Source organism: Eumetopias jubatus, unplaced genomic scaffold, assembly GCF_037043125.1.
Source record: "Eumetopias jubatus isolate StellerSeaLion01/CBP00866 unplaced genomic scaffold, mEumJub1_p1.0 scaffold_6, whole genome shotgun sequence".
Taxonomy (NCBI): domain Eukaryota; kingdom Metazoa; phylum Chordata; class Mammalia; order Carnivora; family Otariidae; genus Eumetopias; species Eumetopias jubatus.
Window position 1 is genome coordinate 18,462,119 of NW_028274812.1, and position 6,752 is coordinate 18,468,870.

The 6,752-nt window shown below is 40.4% G+C and overlaps 1 pseudogene; it reads right to left on the bottom strand.

The window, feature by feature from the left end:
• Positions 1 to 1,778: 1,778 nt before the first annotated feature.
• LOC114209220 (pre-mRNA-splicing regulator WTAP pseudogene) lies at positions 1,779 to 2,474 on the bottom strand (annotated as a pseudogene).
• Between the last annotated feature and the right edge of the window lie 4,278 nt (positions 2,475 to 6,752).

The following is a 6,752-nucleotide window of genomic DNA, read 5'->3' on the forward strand; positions in this document are numbered from 1 at the left end:
TAAGTGTTAAAGAACAGTTTCCTAAATATTTTATGGCCTCATTTCATTGGAATCATTACATTCCACAACACCGCCTGGGTCAGACCTAGTTCTAAAAAATAATAGAGAGTCTTACGTTCCAGACCAAACTAGATGAAATTTCATCTTGAAACCTTTTTAAATTAGCTGGCCCTGTTCTAGGAGTGTCCACAACAAATGACTTCAAATGAGTTATCGGAAAATGACTCAAATCTCTTCAAGGTAAGAGTATCTTTTAAATGTCCTTCTCTTCTGCTGAAATTTGAGTTGATTCCTTCTTCCCATCTTCATTTTGCTTTATTTATAAAAGCTGATCTATCTATAAAATATTTCCAATTTTTTTTCCTGTTGGGAATGAAGGAAAGGTTACATCTAAGTTAGCAGGTGAGATCACATAAAAGACAAGATGGCCAGTTTATTTCATGGAACACAAAATCATAAAATTTTAGGGCTAACATGGCCCTCAGAGAATATCTAACCCAAGTACTTCATTTAAAAAGTGAGAACAAAGAAGCCACCTAGGCCATATGCTTAGTGAATCAGAAATGTGGTCATTAATATAGCACAGTAATGGATCCTAAATATAGCTATATAAGTATAGCTCTATAATATATAAAGCTTATATACAGCTGAAATAGTGAATACTATTTTGGTAACTATGATGCATAAAAGGCATCAAATTGGTAATCTTGACTGAAGACTTCTTGTTAAATTTTAGAATTAGAACCATCATGTTTTCCATAGTGGTAAACATTCTATTCACAGAAATATGAAGGATCTAATCTTGGTAGCAAATTCTTAAAATATTTTTAAGTTAGAGAATTTATTTGAAGTTATAGTCAAGACATAATTTTTTTTCAAGGCACATTTAATATCAAGAGTGCAAGGGCAACCCTCTTGGGTCCCCTTCCTCCTTGGGAGCTTCATACTATCACTTTGCTATCGCTCAATAAACATTGCTTTGCTGCCCACTACACACACACACACACACACACACACACACACACACACACAAGTGCAATAGAAAAGGCCCAAATACAACGAAGGAAACACATTCCCCTATTAACACCAATGACAATGCTCTTTCAATATGTGCCTATTGAAGGCAATGGGAATTTAATTTCACTACTGAAAAAAATAACCCAGTGAGTCTCATCACAGCCAGTATCCTACTACACTTTAGTAGTGAAACAAATGTTTATAATGCTTCAAACAGTTTCAACCTGAAGTTTGATACCGTGCCTTTATGTTTGTATAGTCCTCAGTAAGATTACCTGCAGCATTAGCAACCATTCAAAGAACAAATTGATAAAACCACATTGATTTAAGGCTCAATCAAGTAATATAGAGCCCCAAACTAAATGGCTGAATATATGAACTACTTGTACTGGCATCTATTATTTGATTCTCTTTTGACAATTATATTGGTTCTTAGCAAAAACAAAAAACAAAAACAGAAAAAACAAAAAAACTCCTTAAAGGCAAAATTCACCTCATTTGAGTTTTGACCCAGAAGCTCAACAACAATCACGAAGTTCACAGTCTTACTGGCAAAACTGATACACAGTGTCTCTAAGTCACTATGCTCAAGGTTAAGCACATATTCTATTCTTACATTTTACTGGAATTTTACATGTTCAATTCATGATTTTAAGTCTCTAGGTTCTCATTCCTCCAAACTGTCTGAAGACACAGTGTGCCACAGACTTAGGACTTTCATTTCTCCCTCTATTTTCTTTTCAAAAAAATTTCCCAAGGGTCTATATGTCCTGGAAGGGGAATTTTTTGGAGGTGGCCACTTCTTTGGAATAGTTTGACACCTTCAGTCCTTTGAAGCAAGGGGAGAGGGAAGAGAAAAAAGCCGAAAGACAAGGTTCATCTGGTAAGTTTTATCTTAACCATTACAAGATAGATAGTATAAGAATGAGGCCTTTTTTAGCTCCAAATGTCTGAGTCTTGGTGTGGAAACTGAGTACTTGGCTGTCCCACCACAGCTCTCTCAGAGTGGGACTCTCAGGGAAATCTTGACTGGAGAGTGTCTCGTAAACTTGCACTCAGTTCATTTTGGGCTTGTTCCAGTTTGTCTTTAGTCTGTTCCAATTCACCTTTCATGTTTAGGAAAAACAAGCTGATCATTGGGTCTACCATTATTGATCTCAGTTAGGCAATGCTAGGCTGTTGGACTTGCTTGAGGTGCTGGATTTGAGGAGTACACTCTTGCATCTCTTGCTCTTTGGTTGCTGGTCGCATTACAAGGATGTTTTCCTCATTGTGCTTTAGTTATTCTTCAGACTCCCTTAACTCAGTTACAACATTAGAATTAAGATCTGCGTACTTTCCCTCTAAAGCTGGACATACGCTTCATATTGTTTCCACCTTAGAGTTAACTCATCTCGTGTCATAACTGTGAAGGCTGCTTTACTCAGTTGAACCTTTGTGGGAACAGTTTCCTCCATGGTCACCTTGCATCCTCTCTGGACAGAGGCCATGCAGGCACCACCCAGTCACACTACCCGCAGGCCCCCGCTCCACCTCCCACCACATCCCCAGCACTCCCCTTTCTTTGCCAAGACATAATTTTTGAAAAGGAAGATTATTCATAGGCTTAAAGCTAATCATTGCTACCCTCAAACTCTTCCTGTACTAGAACTCAAAAATATAGTTAGGGGTTTTGCTTTTGTCTATGACTACGGAGAATACAAGCGGCAGAGGGAGCCTGAGTTCACCTCCATAATATTTGAAGTTCTCTAAGTAAAAACACTCTGTGAGATATAACTGGCTAAGTTTTCATGACTGGGCTCAGAGGTGGTGGTCAGAAATGTAACAGGGTTCCCCATATGTATTTTAATCAAGACACATGATGCATAGTTTAACAGAGTTTACTTTTTCATATCATTACTGTACTTTGCTTCCTTCTAAACTCTTTTGGACACATAGTTTTGAATGGTGATTTGGCAATAAATGCTATAATTCAGGGCAACAAGGACAAAATGTCTAAACAAAATAATGTCATAAAATGTGTAGAAAAAAATCATGGCCTTGACTGAGGTTCTGCATAAAGAGTATAGAATTTCACACCGTTGAACCCTGAGTTTTCCACATTGGTGAATGGGTAGTTACATTCATTAAATTGAGTAAAAGTGGTCTGGCTTAATCCTGAAACAACAATGAAAATTTAGAGGCAATGCCTTGACATGACATGCTGGAAACTGGCTCTATATTTGTAGGTGATTTAGAGCTCTTTCTTTCATAAAGTTCTTTTAAAAAAAGATTTTATTTATTTATTTGAGAGAGAGAGAGGGAGACAAAGAGAGCACATTCAGGGGGAGCTACAGAGGGAGAGGGAGAAGCAGGCTCCTCACTGAGCAGGGAGCCTGACACAGGGCTTGATTCCAGGACCCCAGAATCACGACCCAAGCCAAAGGCAGACGCCCAACCAACTGAGCCACCCAGGCACCACTCTTACATAAAGTTCTAACAAGAGGGCTATCCTTTCCTTTTTCTAGCATGTTCCACAGAGAATATTCCAGTGTGTAGATTACCAAGGGAAAAAATACACATCTGGACTAAATAATAACAATTATAAGACTATTTAAAGGTCTGTGTACAATCCCAAACCTCAAAACCTTATTGAGCATGCAGACATGGATATAAACTTTTTTTTAAAAGATTTTATTTATTTATTTGAGAGAGAGAGAATGAGAGATAGAGAGCACGAGAGGGAAGAGGGTCAGAGGGAGAAGCAGACTCCCTGCTGAGCAGGGAGCCTGATGTGGGACTCGATCCCGGGACTCCAGGATCATGACCTGAGCCAAAGGCAGATGCTTAACCAACTGAGCCACCCAGGCGCCCGGATATAAACTTTCAACTGCAAATCACAGCAGCAATTAAAGGAGGATAAAGCTAGTAAGAATAGAAAAGTAACTTTTTAATCCATAAGGGCATACATTTCTACATTTCTAGGAGGCTCTTCCTGGCTTTTAATGCTGGCTATAGGAAGACCACATGAAGCTACCTGAGTCTGTGTGATGTCTAATTTGTTTCCCTTTATCTTAGAGCTCTGATGAGTCCTCGGGAAGTTGGGTCAAATAACCAAGCCCAAGTGTCTAGAAGATGCTTGGGTAGGTCTGCAGTGGTCCAGCCATTCTAGGAAGAGCCCCCTCCCTGGTAAGAAGCAAGGAGTCCCATGCTGGTTCATCAGCACTTTGATTCTTGAAATACACGGTAAAGTTTCTCAATAATCAAGATCATCTGATGGCCTGGGATACGAAGTGTCAGACTATTTGAGGAATTGATTCCAATTGATCTGATACCGAAGAGTAAACTTTCTTTCAGAAATAGTTTTCAGTATCTGGGCGTCAGAAAGCAAAGCACTGGGGTTACCCTCTGCAGCATGAGCGGTAAGAAATACACTTGTTCTGATCGGCAGACATTCCCATGCACACCATCTTTCATTCTCCTAGCTATTTCTGGAAAGGCATCTACTGTGCCCTGAAAAACATACAGATTAGGAGCTACTTCTTTACATTTTGTGACAGGGAATGATGCAAACTTAGTGTCTTTTTAAATCTCTAGCAAAACATCAAAAAAAGGTTGAAGCCAGGCTGTGTTCTTCAAGGGCCACACTGAGCTCTCCGCACACAGGGCAACCCTGTAGGGTGGCCTCCAGTAAAGCTCCGGGGTTTCTCCATGAAGAAAAATCATAGCAGGTTTTCATACCTTTTGTGAAATTTAAATTTAGAAATAAAAATAGACAATGAATAAAGGAACATCAAAAGAAGTAACACACATCTATCAAATATCCTATGAGCAGCTAGGGAGAGAGTGAGGGACCACAAACTGTGAAAAGCCTGGTAACCACTGATTCAAGGCCCTATGTTTTATTTAAACCCAATTATAAATACATAAAAATATTTTTTCCCTCCAAATAAATATATAGAATTCTAGGAAGCAGTACCAGGAACTCATTCCGTCCTCAGGCAGAGGACATATGCAGGCACCACACACGTGTAATTTGCCCTTGTGTTTCTGTGACGTCTATACTCCCTGTGATCACTGCTGGCTACTACTTTCTTCCCTGCTTTCCATTCCTCCTTCTCTGTGTCTCCTTCAATCCCTTTCTCTTCTGCTCTTCTTCCTATTCTCTTTGCCCTGCCCTCCTTCCCCTTTCAACTGCCACAGGAGACTATCCTCATCACCAGAAGCAAAGTGTTTGAAAAAAATGAGATGGCAAGGAACCAACAATGCACTTCATAAAACAGGAGTCCTTGGCTGCCACCAAATTGTTCTGGGTTAAACCCACCCTCTTTCAACCGGAAGCAACTTTGGGAGTTGGCAAAAGAACAAAATGAAGAGTGTCTAGTCCCAGCCTCTCATTTGGGGGACACAGAGAACAAGGGGGGTGAAATTGGCTTGCTGAGGTCCCACTATGAGACTAATGACGAAAATTCCCTGATAAACTTAGATTTTTTTTAAATGGTCTCCCCGGACATTTACTCAACAACAGAAAGCTTAAGAAAAGATGTCACATTCAATAGTCATGGTCATCATCACGTCACCGGTGAGTGCCTAGAATGAAAAGAAGCGATGGGCAAAATACAGATGTTTTCCTGAGGCTTTATGTGGAAAGGCCAAAGAGACTGGCTTTATGTTCTGCATTAAAACAACAACAGCAACAACAATAACATCAACAACAACACAACACAACAAAGCGTGACACTTTGCGGTCTGTGGAGTAGCGTGAGTTACGGTGGGCAGTTTTTCCCTCTGCCCCAAGGAAAGGCCAGGAGGCATCATGGACAGCTTGGATTAAGAACTCAGATTTCTCTGGAAAGATTTTTAAGGCCTGAAACACACAACTGCCAAGGGAAGCTGTGAAATTTCTTTTTATCTGGCAGCCTTGACAATTGTATCTTTCAGGACTGGTTTACATGCAATGTGGCTGTGACCTTGCATTACCCTTCAAAGCCTCAAAGAGGCTACGATTATGCAGTTTAGGGTCTGACGTTAAAGTCTGTGTGCTTGTGATTACCGTGTTTTAAATTCAACAAGTTGGAAAGAATGCAGCATTGTCCAAGTGTTGAATATGATGACCAGTTTGGATTTACAAAGCAGCCTCATATTCAACCTGTCCAGGTCATAGAAAGGTTCTGCTTCCCTCCCAACCTCCCCGCCAATTTGGACGGGAGTAAAGAGAGACACAGGCAGGAAAGTGACTTAGTAAAGTGTCCTCTGAGTCCCAAGCAGGGTCAGCCTCCCAAGAGTTCCAGCGCTCGCACTTTCCACAGTGTATCTGCTTTGGTTCTTAAGGAATCAGGACTCTGGTCACACCTCTTTATTATAAGGATAAATTATACAGGAAAACAAGATTCTTCATTTATATTTTCTTTTTTTTAAAGATTTTATTTATTTATTTATTTGAGAGAGAGAGAATGAGAGATAGCGTGAGAGGGAAGAGGGTCAGAGGGAGAAGCAGACTCTCTGCTGAGCAGGGAGCCCGATGCGGGACTCGATCCCGGGACTCCAGGATCATGACCTAAGCCGAAGGCAGTCACTTAACCAACTGAGCCACCCAGGCACCCCATTCATTTATATTTTCTATAAAGCTGATTTTTAAAAAAGATTTTATTTATTTATTTGTCAGAGAGCTAGACAGAGAGAGAGAGAGAGAGAGAGAACACAAGCAGGGGGAGGGGCAGAGGGAGAGGGAGAAGCAGGTTCTCCCACTGAGCAGG